The 18056-nt window shown below is 43.7% G+C and overlaps 1 protein-coding gene across 2 annotated transcripts in view; it reads right to left on the minus strand.

Moving 5' to 3' along the window:
• The window catches only part of LRRC4B (leucine rich repeat containing 4B), a 298617-nt gene that overhangs the window by 127232 nt on the left and 153329 nt on the right, over positions 1-18056 (minus strand). Inside the window, exon 3 of one of the 2 annotated variants that reach the window (XM_083161749.1) lies at positions 8690-8803. The exons of the other annotated variant lie outside the window; for it this stretch is intronic. The gene's annotated coding sequence lies outside the window, so the exon portion shown is untranslated. The remainder of the gene's footprint in view (positions 1-8689; positions 8804-18056) is intronic. 2 annotated transcript variants of the gene reach the window in all.

Genomic DNA, 18056 nt, shown 5'->3' on the forward strand with positions numbered 1-18056 from the left:
CTGTGAATATGTGGAGGCCCTTGCAGCATCACTGATCCATCGATGGATCGTCAGAAGGAGGGGGGGGGGGGGTTCTAGGTATATATATATAAAAGTGACACATACGGAGGGTTACAGGCATCATTGGTTCCAGTATACACTATGATGGTCCACCGGAGGAATTTTTGATTACTTTGATGGATGTAATTTTAAGTAAGAATACATTTTTATTTAATTCATTTTTCTTGCAACGCAAAGGTACAGCAATGGGGTCTAATATGGCCCCATCTTATGCTAATATTTGTATGTACCAGAATGAGCTGACCGAGATCTTGTCATATACATATTATTCCCATTGTTGGCGATACATCAACATCATTTTCATAGTGTGGACTGGGACAGAAGAAATGCTGCTGGATTTTGTCGATCATTTAAACAAATGGCCTTGGTCTATAAGGTTTACTTGTGTTCATAGCCCATTTACCATCAATAATCTAGATGTTACAGTTTACTGTAGAGTTGGACAATCCGTTTACAACCTTTGAAAAAAGGACTTCCTTTCTTTCAGTTGTTAAGGGCGGTCCGCAATACATCTGGGGCTGAGAGATTGGATGAGACTGTAGATAGAATGTGCCAGGATTTCAGGAGTCGTGGTTACAATAATAAAGGATTCCTGATGGCCAGACAGAGGGCTAAAGGTCTAAAGAGGGCAGAACTTCTCTAAGCCCAAGAAATCCCAGGGATCCAGAATGGTGCTTTTCAGTACAAATTCTATTGATTCCAAGGATATACGATTGGCCATATTAAAACATTAGCATATCATCCAGACAGATCCAATATTGGTCAAGAGTTGCACTACTGTGCCACTATTCTGCTATAAATGTAGCCGCAACCTGAACCAAGGAATGCTATATACTTATGTGAGTTCCAAAGTAGGACAGTTGGCATTTGGCTACACAAGACTATGGGGTCATTTTGTTGCACAGGTTGTGTGAATTTTTTGTAAAAGCTAGCAGTTTATATACCAAATCACAGGCAGAAAGTACATTTCAGTATGAATTGTGAGACAAGCTTTGTAGCATATATGATAATTTCCCAAGATTTATATTGGAAAGATCATTTGCATGTTAAAGAGAGCATTTCCATGCATAGGAGTTCCATTAAAAAAGTCCTAGACAAAGTCCAATTTAGGACACCCCTGTGGGAAAGCTAGTAGTTAGTTGTGGCTATTCTATCAAATATTGCGCCTTCATGCCTATAGATGTTGTGCCCTTAATACGGCAGGGAGGAGATCAACATTTATTTATTTATTTATTAACAGTTTCTTATATAGCGCAGCAGATTAGTGCACCGAGTGCAGTGACCAAGCAGAGCAGAGAAGCCCTTCTGGAATGGAGCTCACCCCTGGAGCAGACCACCCATATGTGCCTGACGGAGCAGGAAGTGAGCAGATCGACAGCCCACGCTGCTCTTGCTGCCCTGTGCACAAAGGATGCAGCAAAGGTGAATGGCGGTTGTTGGAGAGTGAACCGGCAACCATGGAGATCCAGTCACAGAGGTGGTGGAGAAGTAAACACCCAGGGCAGTGTGGCGGTGGTCCCGACCCGAGCCGTAGCCTACCAGCTCCCCAGTACTCCCAGCAGAGGCCAATCTGGCGAGGGGGCAGTAGCCAGCAGTGGCAACAAACCTGCGCCGCCCAGGGATGTCAGCTGGAAAAACATCCCTCTCAAGGATGCTGATACAACCGTCAGGGAGCCTGCTAGGGCCACTCTCTGGTCAGCAGGAAGGTCTGGCAAAGTATGGAGACATGGGATGCGTATGAGGGGCTGTCGTGCGGGGGCTCTTGTTAAGTGGAAATGCAGAGGCCACAGATCTGCACTCCCTGCAATCCTCCTCTCAAACACCCGATCCTTCATCAACAAGATGGATGAGCTATCTCTGCTAATAAACGACACTAGATCAGGCACAGCAGGGTCCTTTGTCTTATGCTTCACTGAAACATGGCTAGACGACCTCATAACAGACTCCTCTGTGTCTCTACCAGGCTATGGCTTCTTCAGGGCTGACCGCGACAAGGAGCTCTCTGGCAAATCCAAAGGTGGAGGAATCTACTTCTACATAAATGAAAGGTGGTGCAACGATGTAAAGACTCTGGGTAATCATGCAGCCCTCAATTGGAGACTCTCACCATCAAATGCAACCCATTCTACTCCCCACGGGAATTTGCCTCAATTATCCTGGTAGCAGTGTACATCACCCCACAATCGAGCACAAAAGTAGCCCAACAACAACTAGCTTCCCTGATAACAGACACCGAACTGAAGCACCCGGACTCACTGTTCATAATATTAGGTGACTTCAACAGGGCCAACCTGTCCCAGGAGTTACCAAAGTAACCAAAATTCAACTAAAAAGTGAAAGCGCACTTAATATATCAATATATTTAATTAATAAAAATACACATTTTAAAACAATTCATTTGTGAATAGATATAACATGATAAATAAAATAAGAATCAACTTTAAATATCACTCAAAATTTATCCAGAGGTCAAATGTCATCAAACTGTAGCTCCAATGCTCTTACCCACTTAAGTCCTTGTATTGAAGGGGGGATGTGTATGTGGGGAGTCTCCGCTGTATAATTTATAACAATTGTGTCCAGAGACAAATTGTACCAATTTGAGGCAGATAAAAGGCAAATGTCGCTAGACCAAATGCTTCCAGGCACTTTGGGGGAAATTTACTAAAGGAAATTTGTAAAAAATAGGTGTATTTGTATCCAGAAATACACTTATTTTTGACATTTACTATCCCGAAAATATGGCAATTCGTAGTCGTATTGATGTGCTATCAATACGAATACGAATTGCTGTATTTTCGGGATAGTAAATGTCAAAAATAAGTGTATTTCTGGATACAAATACACCTATTTTTTACAAATTTTCTTTAGTAAATTTCCCCCTTTGTGTCAGTCCTTATCGTTAAGGGTTACCAAAGTACAAGCAGCAGGTCAAATGTCACACCAGGGAGGGACGGACGCTGGACCACTGCTACACCGCTATAAAGTCTACCTACCGATCCATCCCACGAGCAGCCCTGGGACTTTCGGACCACTGCTTTGTCCACCTCCTCCCAACATATACTCAGAAGCTAAAGTCAGCAAAGGCCACTGTCAGGTCAGTTAAAAGCTGGTCAAGTGAGACAAAACGAAAGCTTCAGGCTTGTTTCGATTGCACAGACTGGAGGGTTTTGAAGCCTCAGTGACTGACCTGAACGAACTAGCAGACGTTGTGACATCCTACGTCAGTTTGTGTAAGGATCTGTGTGTACCATTCAAAACAGTTTGATCCTTTAATAACAATAAGCCGTGGTTCAGCAGTCAGCTAAGGAAGCTCCGCCGGGCCAAGGAGGAGGCCTACAGTGGTGGGGATAGGGCACAGTGCAAAGAGGCCAGGAACACCCTGACACGTGAAATCAGGCTGGCAAAGAAGCAATACGCCAGCAAGCTGACAAACAACCTCTCAGCCAATGACCCTGGAAAAGTATGCAAGCTATTACCAGCTACAAGAAAGCCCCAAGCCCAACTCCAATGCTCCAGGAACTGGATGAGGAGCTGAACGAGTTTCACTGCAGATTTGAAAAAGGATCCCAGTGCCTCATACCCCCCTCCTCTCGACCATAGTAAGGCGGTTCCACCGCCACACCTCCAACACTCTGAGGTCTTGCAGGTGGACCAGGGGGAGGTAGAAGCTTTGTTCAAAAGGGTCAGACTAAGGAAGGCTGCAGGTCCTGATGGAGTGTCGCCATCTACCCTTAAGATCTGTGCAATGCAGCTTGCACCCATCTTCACTGTCATCTTTAACACCTCACTGGAAACGAGTCGGATCCCCGACTGCTTCAAACGCTCAATTATTATTCCGGTTCCCAAAAAGTTGGCTGTGAATGACTACAGGCCAGTTGCGCTAACATCAGTGGTCATGAAGGCATTCGAAAGACTGGTATTGAACCATCTGAGGCAGGTGACAAAAACCCATCTCGACCCCTTGCAGTTCGCCTACCGAGCAAACAGAAGTGTTGAGGATGCATTACATCCTGGAACACCTGGATCTTCCAGGCACCTACGTGAGGGTCCTATTCATTAACTTCAGCTCTACATTTAACACAATTGCCCCCGCTATCCTAAAGCCCAAACTTCTCTCCCTAGGAGTTCCAGAATCTACCTGCTCCTGGATTGTGGACTTCCTGACGGCACGGAAACAGGTGGTGAAAGCCAGAGCCTTCACATCCGCCATTCATACGATCAGCACTGGTGCTCCCCAGGGATGTGTCCTTTCCCCCCTGCTCTTCTCCCTCTACACTAATGACTGCATCTCGAGTGACCAGTCAGTAAAAATCATAAAATTTGCTGATGACACCACCATCATCGGCCTAATCAAGGAGGCAGATGAGTCTGCATACAGAGGGGAAGTGGACAGACTTTCACAGTGGTGCGGCAGAAACAACCTGGACCTAAACCCCATCAAAACAGTCAAGATGATAGTAGACTTCAGGAGAAAACCAAATGTCAAGGTCCCACTGGTTTTTTCCAACAGAGTGGTGTCATGGGTAGAGACCTTCAAATTCCTTGGGACAAAAATCTTATGCAACCTCAGATGGGAGCCCAACATAACTTCCATTGTCAAAAAGGCCCAACAGCGGCTGTTCTTTCTGAGGCAACTGAAAAAAAATCAACATTCCGCAGGAGCTGCTGCAACTCTTTTACACTGTTATCGTGGAGTCCGTTCTATGCTCCTCTATTACAATCTGGTATGGAGGGGCCAATGAATCTGACAAACGAAGCCTGCAAAGAGTGGTGAGGACAGCAGAGAAGATTATTGGGACGGACCTCCCCCTGTAAGGGAACAATACTTAAATAGGGTCAAGAAGCGAGCTGGGAAGATCGTGGTGGACAAACTCCACCCTGGCCATAACTTGTTGGATATTCTCCCATCAGGTAGACGCTTCAGGTCTATTTCTGCCAAGTCGTCAAGAACCGCAAAAAGCTTCTTCCCGATAGCTATTCAGCTATTGAACAATGTACTCTAAGATACTGCTAATCTAAACACCTAACTGTTTTGTCTGACCTTGTAAATCCTAACATGTGAATTGTCTTTTGTATGCGCAACTGATGCAATGTATGTATGTCCCGTAGTCCCCCTTGTACCATGCTTCAAGCTGCACTGTATCCGCAAAAAATTCCTAGCATACGAGAGTATACATGGCCAATAAAGTGATTCTGATTCCGTTGCGTTTACAAACACCCAGTGATACAACAAACAGGGTATTTACAGACAGTCAAAATGTAGGAGGGCAAATTATTGCAACGTAAATGCTTTTGGATCTATGAACTTCAATCTATGAATCCAGTTGGTTTGAATGAAGAGTTTACAGTTGCACCATTAATTTAAATATTAAGATCAGTCCAATTTGGTACATGGGCTAAACTAGTATTATAATTAGGCTATTTATTTTCCCTTCAGATCCATTTCTGTACCTAGTGTGCTTCTATATGTGTGTCTGTCCTATGTGTGGTGTCATTTTGACATGTGCTGCTATGCTCTGTGGCACTGTAGAACTATTATATTCTTATAGTATTTGGTATAAACCGCTTTACAATGAGGGAGGCACTTCCTGTATTCACAGGTCACTATAGTGACTGAGGTCACCTCCCCTGCATATGAGAATTTCTATCTTGTCCCTGTGATGTGGGTCCTGCATGTTGGAACCGGCATCTGACATCATAGTCGGGCGCCTGTCCCCAGACTCCAGAGGCATGAAGGATTGGTTCCTGATTGCAGGGGAGGATGCACACAGGTGAGAGCAATATATCCACTCTTTAAGCAATCAATACTAAGTATTCTGTGCAAGCATTATTATTATTCCCTTTTGAGAAAGGTGCACACTGCACCAAAACGGTCATCAGGGGAAGCTATGGCAATTGGAGCCCAGTCAATAATGTATCACTGTACAATGCCGAAGGGTGGGGACCTGTGATGTCCTTTAAACTTATATGGGTACTTGTGTAGTTTCACGGCGCCAGCATGGCTCGCTTCGCTCGCCCACGCTGCGGGTTCGGTGGCTCGCTACGCTCGCCACACTATCTAAAATCAACTCCATGCCAGCATGGATAGTGGGGGTATGAACTATCCATGTTGGCATGGAGTTAAGTTAGTTTATTTTAGATAGTTTGCCGAGCATACAAACCGGAAGTAGCTGGCGCCGTGAAACTACACAAGTACCATTCTATGCTGTTTGAAATTCTGCTTATGAATATTGGACTTGTGGAAGTATTTGTGGATTTATTGGTATATAAAGTCTTTACGGAATTACCAAGGAGTCCGGTGCTGGTTTTTCCAATAGGACTACAAACTCCTTTTGGATGTGGTGCATCCACATGGTGTGGTACAAGTGGAGTACCCCAGGGATCTGTACTTGGACCGGTGCTTTTTAATATCTTTATTGGTGATATTGCAAATGGAATTGAGGGTAAAATGTGCCTTTTTGCAGATGACACAAAGGTATGCAACAGGGTAGACACACCAGGAGGGGTAAAACAAATGATTGAGGATCTAGGCAGATTAGAGAAATGGTCAAGAGAATGGCAACTACAGTTTAATGCCAAAAAATGCAAAATCATGCACTTGGGTCTCAGAAATCCAAAGACTCAATATAGTATAAAAGGCACTATAATGGAAACTACTGAGGAAGAGAGGGATCTAGGTGTCACTATTTCAGGGGACTTAAAAGCAGGTAGGCAATGTAACAAAGCAATGAAGAAGGCAAGTCAGATGCTTGGTTGCATAGGGAGAGGTATCAGCAGTAGAAAGAAAGAAGTAATAATGCCACTGTATAGGTCATTGGTACGACCTCACCTAGAGTATTGTGTTCAGTTCTGGAGGCCATATCTCCAGAAGGATATAAATACATTAGAGACTGTACAAAGAAGGGCAACTAAAATGGTGCATGGCCTACATCACAAAACGTACCAGGAAAGACTAAAAGATCTTAATATGTCTACTTTAGAGCAGAGAAGGGAAAGGGGGGACATGATAGAAACTTTCAAATATATCAAGGGTTATAACAAGGTACAGGTGGGAGACATTCTTCACAGGAAGAGGAGCAGCAGAACACGAGGACATGCACTGAAACTAGAGGGAGGAAGATTCAGGGGAAATGCGAGGAAGAATTTTTTCACAGAAAGAGTAGTAGATAAGTGGAATAGCCTCCCAACAGAGGTGGTAGACGCAAATACAGTAGTACAACTTAAACATGCTTGGGATAAGCATATTGATATCCTTACAAAAAAATAAGGATCAAATATGGTTTGAGGTAACATGTTTAAAAAAAGGGGCAGACTAGATGGGCCAAGTGGTTCTTATCTGCTGTCAAATTCTATGTTTCTATGTTTCTATCACCTTCAAATATATGATTACAGGTAATACATTCTGCAACTCTTCTGGAGAGAAATCCTTCAAGAATAGACATACAGATGGAGGCCATCTTGTTCAGCGCCAGGATCGCCAGAATTTCCCCGCTGGCATTTGCCAACAGTGAGGTGCTCCATCTGACTGGAATGCCTGAGCATCTCACACGCACGTGCATCCAATTTCTTTGGCGGCGTCAACCAGGGAACGCCTGAGCATTTCCTGGTTGACGCTGACGTTATTCTCCTGACGCTGTGTCGTCTCTCCTTCCGAGCCTGGCCGCAGAAGTCTAGCCGCATTATCGCTAAGTGTCTGAGTGAGGACCATTGACTACTGCCGCACTGGTTTTTATCTGATCGCATATCTGCTGTTCTAATCCTACATGTATGTGAGCTTTTATATTATAGTAAATGTATACTTTCATACCTGCTCATTTGTGCGCTCTCTGGTCTGTCTGCAAACTGTGGTGTTTTGTGAAGCACCAAATGGAGTACAGCTGCACTGCATGTGGACTTTGATACATGGACGAATTACCATTACTGTACTCTTTTGCGCTGATTGTGGATTACTTGTATGTATGTATATATATATATATATATATATATATATATATATATATATATATATATACATATATATATATATATATATATATATATATATATATATATATATATATATATATATATATATATATATATATACATACATATATATATATATATATATATATATATATATATATATATATATATATATATATATATATATATATATATATACATACAAAAGTACCAACACACTCGCCATTCCTAGGAATGGGGTGCAAACAGCACCCACATCCCAGGGTGGGGTGCGGTGGCCTGTGACCACACACTCTAGTAAATACAAACACAGGGGGCCCAGGACTCACTACAACAAACTAACTCACTTTAACATTCAAATAATCAATAAATAAATAATGGGGTTTTAGTTCATGAATTGATCAATGCATTTAAGCTTGCAGCCAAAATAGGATGTCCGGCACTCCCCGCTCTCCAAAATGAAAATGCCCGGGTGCCTTCCCAAGGTGGATGTACCACCAATACAGTGCAGGAACAGATGGGTGTCACTCCAGGTCTTATGCAAAAAAGTGAACTTTTATGTGCTAAAATGGTCAACGCCGTTTCGGGATTACTCTCGTCGTCAGGACCAACACAACAATAATAGTGCAAACATATGTGAAATATATAGTGTGTGACTTACAAAACGTAGGACCCGCCGTGCTGCCTCTCCCCCAACTGGAGACTGCCGATGACCACTTCCGGTAGACACCCAGAAATGACCTGCCACTGTTACAGGCAGCGGAGGATGCCCACACTACGGAAAAATAAAGTGCAATCAAAATAGTGCAATATCAATGGACATACAAATATACATTCAAAAACATTTATAATCAAAAACATTTAGTGTAAAACTTTTTATATATCTAGTTAAAAATGTGCATACAGAATGTGTGTAAAATCGCACTTTTTTTCCTGTGGTCTTCCTTCAAAATCCCCACATGATGGCAGTGTAATCGGGTAATTTGGCTTTCCCGTGTCATTTGATATTTTAACAACCATTAATCATTGATTATGTAAGAGATTACTTCTAAAGGTTTTACAACTGCTGTGCGTTTATCATCATACTGAAGTGCTTATTAATAGATCTGCATACAGTAATCTACTGCTTACTGTACATAGCTTTTTTTCTCTAACCTCAAAATAATAATTTGATTGGCAGTTGGACAAACCACATTAATTGATAGTTTAACTTGTCTTATTATAACCCAATATATATATATATATATATATATATATATATATATATATATATATATATATATATATATATTAATTTTGCAGTTTATAAAAAACTGCCTAAATTAAGGGTTCCATTCAATCCCCCTGGTGCAAGTGTGCCCAATTTATGGATCCACTTGCTGTCAATTTGAAGGAGTTTTTTAAACCTATCACCCCCTCTTAGCAAATCAGGGGCTTGATCTATTAGTTGAAATCTCAAATTCGCAACTCCATGTTTGGCCTCTAAAAAATGGTGTTCCACTGTTTGCTATATATATATGAGATAGAGATATATATATATATATATATATATATATATATATATATACAATGGCTTTGGACCCACACCTGTGGAATCACAAGGCGGCACTCTCAGGGTTTGGTGCAAAATAAATTGTATTTAAATCATAGCAAGAAAAAGTGCAAAAATCAGGTCATGGATGTCTACAGTTTCGGGGAGTAATCCCCTTCCTCAGGACGAACAACAGGGTAGTGGTGTGCAGAACAACAAAACAAGAACATGCTATAAGTATAGCCACACAGGTAAGACGCTGTTGTATATTGTTCACGTTTGTACTTTGACCTGATGAAAAGACCGTCCCGGTCTTGAAAAGTTGCCAATCCTCTATGTACCCACCTATTGAATAAATTACCACCGTTTCTACAAGACCGTGGAGTGCTGCCTATTTGCTTCATACACGTTTTGGCTAGTGTGTGACGTCTGCTGTTATATTATCCACTAGCTGACCCGCCCGGCGTTGCCCGGGAAAACCTTTGGATTTCTTTATTTCCAAAATTGCTGAAAAATGTCATCTTACAGTATGCTGTGCCAAAGAACTAAGATTGTAATTTGTTATAGATTCCACCATATTGTTAGAATGTGTTTGCATTGATACTCAATGATGGCAATGAAATCAGGTGTGGTGTTGTTGTTTGAAACACAATGCTCCTGAGTTGATAACTTGTATGTGTTGATGAATTCCACATCCACTCCTGAGATTTAGCACCTACTGTATGACATATCCTCCAACATCTGAGGGTCAGAAATCGGTACAAAATCAGAAAGGGACGTGGCCACACCTCCATTTCTATACTTTCAATGCTACAGTTTCTAGGGTGTGTAATTACAGGCACTGAGTGCGTGGGGACCGGGGTGGGCGTTACTTACCGCGCCATAATTAATAAAAAATTCACTGCTCCCTGCCACTGCCACTCCCCTCACCGAACCTGCCTGCAGCATTCTCTGAGGTCTGGGGATCTGTAAAGCACATGCACCGGGCATCTCTACCAAACAGTGGGGCAGCACCTGAGTGTGGGAGCAGGTCGGCGGGCCTGGCCACATGATGTCATGACGCGACGCACGCTACCCGCACCACTGTAATGCCCCACAGAGAATGGGTGCAATGGGCCAAATTCTTCCCTACACCCGCCAGGCCAATCCACTGATCCAGCCATCACAATCATCAATGGGTGCATTGATAAGGTTTGGAGTGTAAGAAGTTGAATTGCCATGTTACAAAGTGTATAATTTACTCAATAAATCGTGAAAAAAAAATGTAAGTGTACATAGAAGTACAATCAAGAAATGAAAGTAGGATTAAATAATAAGTTCTGATTCAAACTGATAATTGTTTGGATGGGGTGGGTTGTGAAATTGGTGTTTGTTACACCTACAGGGGGCCCTCAATTGATGGGATTTTCACTAAACAGATTGTCACAGTCACAGTGGGGCAGATGTATTAAGCCTGGCGAAGAGATAAACTGGAGATAAAGTGGAAGGAGATAACGCACCAGCCAATCAACTTTCAACTGTCATATTTCAAACACTGCTGATTGGGTGGTGCATTATCTCCTTCCACTTTTTCTCCAGTTTATCTCTTCGCCAGGCTTAATACATCTGCCCCAGTGTCACCATAGGGGGATTTCCAATTGAGGTCCAGGTGGTCTTTTAGGAACCCTTTAAAATCCTGTAGGTCTCTTCTCCTTGAGCTTACGGTCTCCCTTAATGATAGTCAATCACTGAGGGAGACCGTAGGCTCCAGGAGAAAGACCAACGGGATTGTAAAGGGGTCCCTAAAAGACCCCTTGAACCCCAATTGGAAATCCACCAACGGTGACACTGTAGTGAACATTTCTCATCAACTGGGGACCCCCTGTAGGTGTACCAAACACCAATTATGCCCACAATATCCATACCCCCTCCACCTATAGATTTGTTTTGCAACCCACCGCCATCCAAACAATTATCAGTTTGAATCAGAATTTATTTTTTAATCCTACATTCATTTCTTGATTGGACTTCTATGTACACATATTTTTTTCACGATTTATTGAGTAAATTGTACACTATAACGTGACAAATCTTCATCTCAGTCTTATTCTTCAACTTCTTACACTCAAAACATTCAAACAAATGCATGCAGCACTCATGCCCATCGACCAAACATTATCTATGAACAAAAAGAGTCTGGGAAACTCTTAAGGCAGAGCAGTGCCTGATATCCAACTGACTAACAGGGTGAGTGCAGTGTACCCACTTTGTATTGATCAATGGGTGCAATGGCCAGGAAAAAGATTTCTCAATGCAACTGGCCGGGGAGCGCAGTGACAGGCTGGAGGACTGGAGAGACGGATATGGGGAACATAGTAGAAACGGTACATTAGGTATAGTTTTTGTTTGCCGGTACAGACTGTTAAATAAACTGCAACTAATTTTGTATGTGTTCTGTGTGTTTGTGTGTGTGTTGTACTGGATGTGGTTGTGTGTGTTGTATTGTATGTATCTGTCCAATGCGTAAGTGTGTGAGGTGTGCTACGTATATACAGTATGTGTGTGTTGTGTCTTTGTGTATCTGTGCAATGTTTAAGTGTGTGTTTTGTGTGTGTGTTGTACTGTTATTTGGGTGTATGTGGTGAATGTGGGTGTGTGTTGTGCTGTTAGAGGTATGTTATGTGTGTGTGTTGTGTGTATCTGCCCTATGTGTAAGTGTGTAAGGTGTGCTATGTATAAATCTGTGTGTGTGTGTGTGTGTGTGTGTAGTGTGCTGTGTGTATCTGTGCAATGTTTAAGTGGGTGTGTTCTGTGTATTGTACTGTTTTTGGGTGTGTGTTGTAGTGAATGTGGGTGTGTGTTGTACTGTGAGTGTTGTGTGTATCTGCCGAATTTGTAAGTTTGTGAGGTGTGCTACGTATATATGTGTGTGTAGTGTGCTGTGCGTATCCTGGCAATGTTATGTGTGTGTGTTCTGTGTGTTTGTTGTACTGTTTTTGAGGTGTGTGTTGTAGTGTGTATAGATTTGTATTGTACTGCATGTGGTGTGTTGTGTGTGTGTATCTGTCCAATGTGTAGGTGTGTGAGGTGCTCTACGTATAAATGTGTGTGTTGTGTGCTATGTGTGTGTATGTGGTATACTGTGTGTGTGTGCGTGTACAATGTGTACGTGTGTATGTGTGTTATGTGTGGTCTATGTATATCCTCAATTATTTCCTAATTGTTTAAAGCCTTCACCATAATGTTAGTATGTGTCTGTCATACTCAATGACAGCAATGGAATCAGGTGTGGAGTTGTTCCTTCGCAACAGTTTCCTAGATCGTCGATCTCTTCCCCAGATCATCAATGAAGGAAAATTAAAACTTGGTGTTTTTTAAATTTCTAAGTGAAATTTCCCAAAAACGGCTTCGAGGTGCACACCACCGGGTCCAGAGGTATCTTGTTGCCGAATTTGGTGTCTCTGAGTGCCACGGTGTGTCCGCAATGCGACGGACACGCACACACACACACACACACACACACACGCACACAGACTCTTCAACTTATTATATAGATTGAGGAAGGCACACCGGCAGTTTCCTTTTGGTTCATCCAGAGTGCCGAGCTTCCTACTATCTGAATATATATATATATATATATATATATATATATATATATATATATATATATATATATATATATATATATATATATATATATATATATATATATATATACACACACATATATATACACAGTATATATACCTGTCCAAATCGGCGAATTGGGATTGATGGGCTGCGGATTGAGTTTTTATGTGACACCTTGAAAATGTGGATGAAGTTACACATACTGGAAGATTCACAATAAATGTGTGTGTGGGTCGTTTTATCGACCACAGTAAGGTCGACAGTCATTATGTCGACACCGTTGGGTCGACAGGGGGAAGGTCGACATAGGTGAAGGTCGACAGGTGTCCAGGTCAACATAGGACAATGATATATAGATAGATAGATAGATAGATAGATATAGATATAGATAGATATGCAGATGAAGGCACTGACCAGTGTGAGATGCATACAGTATGACGTGAATATCCACATCAGTATGGCAGCCTCATCATTGTGGTTGGGGTGGTATATAGGTAAGCTTCATGCATTGTTCTGGTTGAGCCTGATGATGAGCAATAAATGCTCAAAACATTGATAACTGTTACACTTAATATATATACAGTACATACACACACACAAATATATTTATTTATTCCCATTCATTTATATAGCGCACCCATATTCTGCAGCGCTTCACAGACTCACACAGCACATGAATGTAGCAAGTCAAAATCCAAATAAGCATAATAGAAGGATGAAGATAATTAGTATGTTATATGCTTAGGCAGACAGTCTCACAGAACCAATATACTTTATAGGACTAAATAATATTTTCTTTTGACTTCACATCCCTATTTATAAATAATTTTCTGAACACTAACGTGTGACTTGAATGTCCTCTAGTTCCATGCTCTTGTGAAACTTTAATTGGATAAGACGCTGTACTAGACAAGATAGAATATCAGATGGCTCTGTCTTCTAGTGTCACATAATATTACATATTCCAAGGGCGCTCAAAATAGGGCAAGAGTTACCCTATCTATTATTAATAATCGTTAGCAGATGGATCAAACTTAGGTCACACTTTATGAGGAGAGAATGAATGAGTATGGTGAGAGTAAGAGCTGTAGGACACAATCTGAGACCCTCATTACCACAGTCTGGAAACTGCCAACTGGATATGCATAATGTCCAACTGGGAAACAATGTTCCAGCTCGGGCCAGAGACTAGAGATTAAACTATGAGACTGGATGAGAACAAAACAATGATGCCATGGCCTTAGACATAAAATGTCCACCTGTCAACCCCTCAGACCATTTATCTCCACACATCGCCCCCTCATACCATCCATCTCCACACATCACCCCCTCAGAACCCCTTTTCCACACATCACTCCCCTTAGAAACCCCATCTGCACACTTCACCCCCTAAGACACCCCATCTCCAAATGCCACCTCCTCAGACTACCCAACTCTACAGGATACCACCCTCAGAACCCATTATACACATGTCACCCCCCCTCAGACCATCCATCTCCACACTTCACGCCTCAGACACCCCATATTCACAAAACACCACTCTCAGACCATCCATCTCCACACATCACCCCAGGGGCGGATTGGGATGTAAAAACAGCCTGGGAAATTTATGGAAGCAGCCCTGGGGGGTGGGGTCTGCTGAGGGGGTGGAGTCTGTTAAGTGGGGGCGGTCCCTAATAATAGAATCTGATTTAGAGTTGCATGCAGTTGCAGCCTGCCTTGTATTTTTGATGCAGTTGCATATGCAACTTTATGCTAATGCTGTTACACTGCCGCCATGGGCTGAATTTTTTAAACTTTCAACAGCAACCCCAACAGGTATCAAACATACTGACCCCCAATATAAAACCCCACAGAAAACAAAATCATATGCCCCCACACGACTAAAAAAACACACTGGCCCCCAAAGAAAAAACAAACATTGTCCCAAACAGAAAACAATACACATTGGTGGCCCCAACAGGAGAAAAACACACTGACGCCAGACAAAAAAAAAAACGGTACTTATGTAATATCTGGGCTCCCGTTTTTCGTATGAGACCGCGTCCCCTTGCGGGGCTCGCTGCGCTCGCCACGCTTCGGGCACGGTGGCTCGCTGCGCTCGCCACACTATATAAAATCAACTCCATGCGTAGTTGGATAGTAGGGGTATGAAAAAATGTGGTGCATTTAACATGGGAGCCCAGATAATACATAAGTACCAAAAAAACATTAAACACTAGCCCCCACAAGAATAACATAAAAATATATTGGGCTCCACAACAGCAAAAAAAATAATAATTTTACTTCCTAAAATAAATAGATGGTTTTTCTAATTACTTCAAACATCTAGACGCCACCGACTGGATCCCTGTACCACTGGGCCCAGCAGCAGATTCCTGCAGGAGACAAGGTGTGGGCGGACCATATGGAGCAGGCAGCTTCAGTGATTCCCGCACCATTGCATTACACAGCGGGCAGCACTGCTGTCCTGACCGCATGCTGCTCCTCCGATCAATAGGGAGTGCCTCTCTCATACTTGGGGGAAGGCATATATGTATATATGCTCATTACAGAACCTCCCCACCTGCACCAGTTGCCGACAGTAGTGACACTGCGTAACGCCTGCACCAGTTGTCTACAGTAGTGACACTGCGTAACGCCTGCACCAGTTGTCTACAGTAGTGACACTGCGTAACGCCCATAACCAGTTGTCTACAGTAGTAATGCTGCATAATGCCCATACCAGTTGCCGACAGTAGTAGCGCTATGTAACGCCCACACCAGTTGCCGACAGTAGTAGCGCTGCGTAATGCCAACACCAGTTGCTGACAGTAGTAGTGCAGTGTAGCGCTCGCTCCAGTTGACGACAGTAGTGACACTGTAACACCCTAACCAGTTGCCGACAGTAGTAGCGCTCACGCCAGTTGCCAACAGTAGATATGTCGATACCAGTTGCTGACAGTATTAGCGCTGCATAACACCCGCACCAGTTGCCGACAGTAGTGACACTGCGTAACGCCCTCACCAGTTGCCGAAAGTAGTATCCCTGCGTAATGCCCACACCAGTTGTCGACAGTAGTGACACTGCATAATGCCCTCACGGTGAGGGCATTACGCAGTGTCACTACTGTCGGCAACTGGTGAGGGCCTCACCAGTTGGCGACAGAAATGACACTGCGTAACTCCCTCACCAGTTGCCGACAATAGTGACATTGCATAATGCCCACACCAGTTGCAGACAATAGTGACATTGCATAATGCCCACACCAGTTGCTGACAGTAGTGACACTGCATAATGCCTACACCAGTTGCTGACAGTAGTGACACTGCATAATGCCCACATCAGTTGCTGACAGTAGTGACACTGCATAATGCCAACACCAGTTGCTGACAGTAGTGACACTGCATAATGCCCACATCAGTTGCCGACAGTAGTATCCCTGCGAAATGCCCTCACCAGTTGCCGACAGTAGTGACACTGCATAATGCCCACACCAGTTGCTGACAGTAGTGACACTGCATAATGCCCACACCAGTTGCTGACAGTAGTGACACTGCATAACGCCCTCACCAGTTGCCGACAGTAGTAGTGCTGCGTAATGCCCACACCAGTTGCCGACAGTAGTGACACTGCATAATGCCCACACTAGTTGCTGACAGTAGTGACACTGCATAATGCCCACACCAGTTGCTGACAGTAGTGACACTGCATAATGCCCACACCAGTTGCCGACAGTAGTATCCCTGCGTAATGCCCTCACCAGTTGCCGACAGTAGTGACACTGCATAATGCCCACACCAGTTGCTGACAGTAGTGACACTGCATAATGCCCACATCAGTTGCCGACAGTAGTATCCCTGCGAAATGCCCTCACCAGTTGCCGACAGTCGTGACACTGCATAATGCCCACACCAGTTGCCGACAGTAGTATCCCTGCGTAATGCCCTCACCAGTTGCCAACAGTAGTGACACTGCATAATGCCCTCACCAGTTGCCGGCAGTAGTGACACTGCATAATGCCCACACCAGTTGCCGACAGTAGTATCCCTGCGTAATGCCCTCACCAGTTGCCGACAGTAGTGACACTGCATAATGCCCTCACCAGTTGCCGACAGTAGTGACACTGCATAATGCCCACACCAGTTGCCGACAGTAGTGACACTGCGTAACACCCTCACCAGTTGCCGACAGTAGTGACCCTGCGTAATGTCCTCACCAGTTGCCGACAGTAGTAGTGCTGCGTAATGCCCTCACCAGTTGCCGACAGTAGTATCCCTGCGTAATGCCCTCAACAGTTGCCTACAGTAGTAGTGCTGCATAATGCCCTCACCAGTTGCTGACAGTAGTGACACTGCATAACGCCCTCACCAGTTGCCGACAGTAGTAGTGCTGCGTAATGCCCACACCAGTTGCCGACAGTAGTGACACTGCATAATGCCCACACTAGTTGCTGACAGTAGTGACACTGCATAATGCCCACACCAGTTGCCGACAGTAGTATCCCTGCGAAATGCCCTCACCAGTTGCCGACAGTAGTGACACTGCATAATGCCCTCACCAGTTGCCGGCAGTAGTGACACTGCATAATGCCCACACCAGTTGCCGACAGTAGTATCCCTGCGTAATGCCCTCACCAGTTGCCGACAGTAGTGACACTGCATAATGCCCACACCAGTTGCTGACAGTAGTGACACTGCATAATGCCCACATCAGTTGCCGACAGTAGTATCCCTGCGAAATGCCCTCACCAGTTGCCGACAGTCGTGACACTGCATAATGCCCACACCAGTTGCCGACAGTAGTATCCCTGCGTAATGCCCTCACCAGTTGCCAACAGTAGTTACACTGCATAATGCCCTCACCAGTTGCCGGCAGTAGTGACACTGCATAATGCCCACACCAGTT

The sequence above is a fragment of the Crinia signifera genome, chromosome 19 (genome assembly GCF_055691185.1).
Source record: "Crinia signifera chromosome 19, ASM5569118v1, whole genome shotgun sequence".
Classification (NCBI taxonomy): Eukaryota; Metazoa; Chordata; class Amphibia; order Anura; family Myobatrachidae; genus Crinia; species Crinia signifera.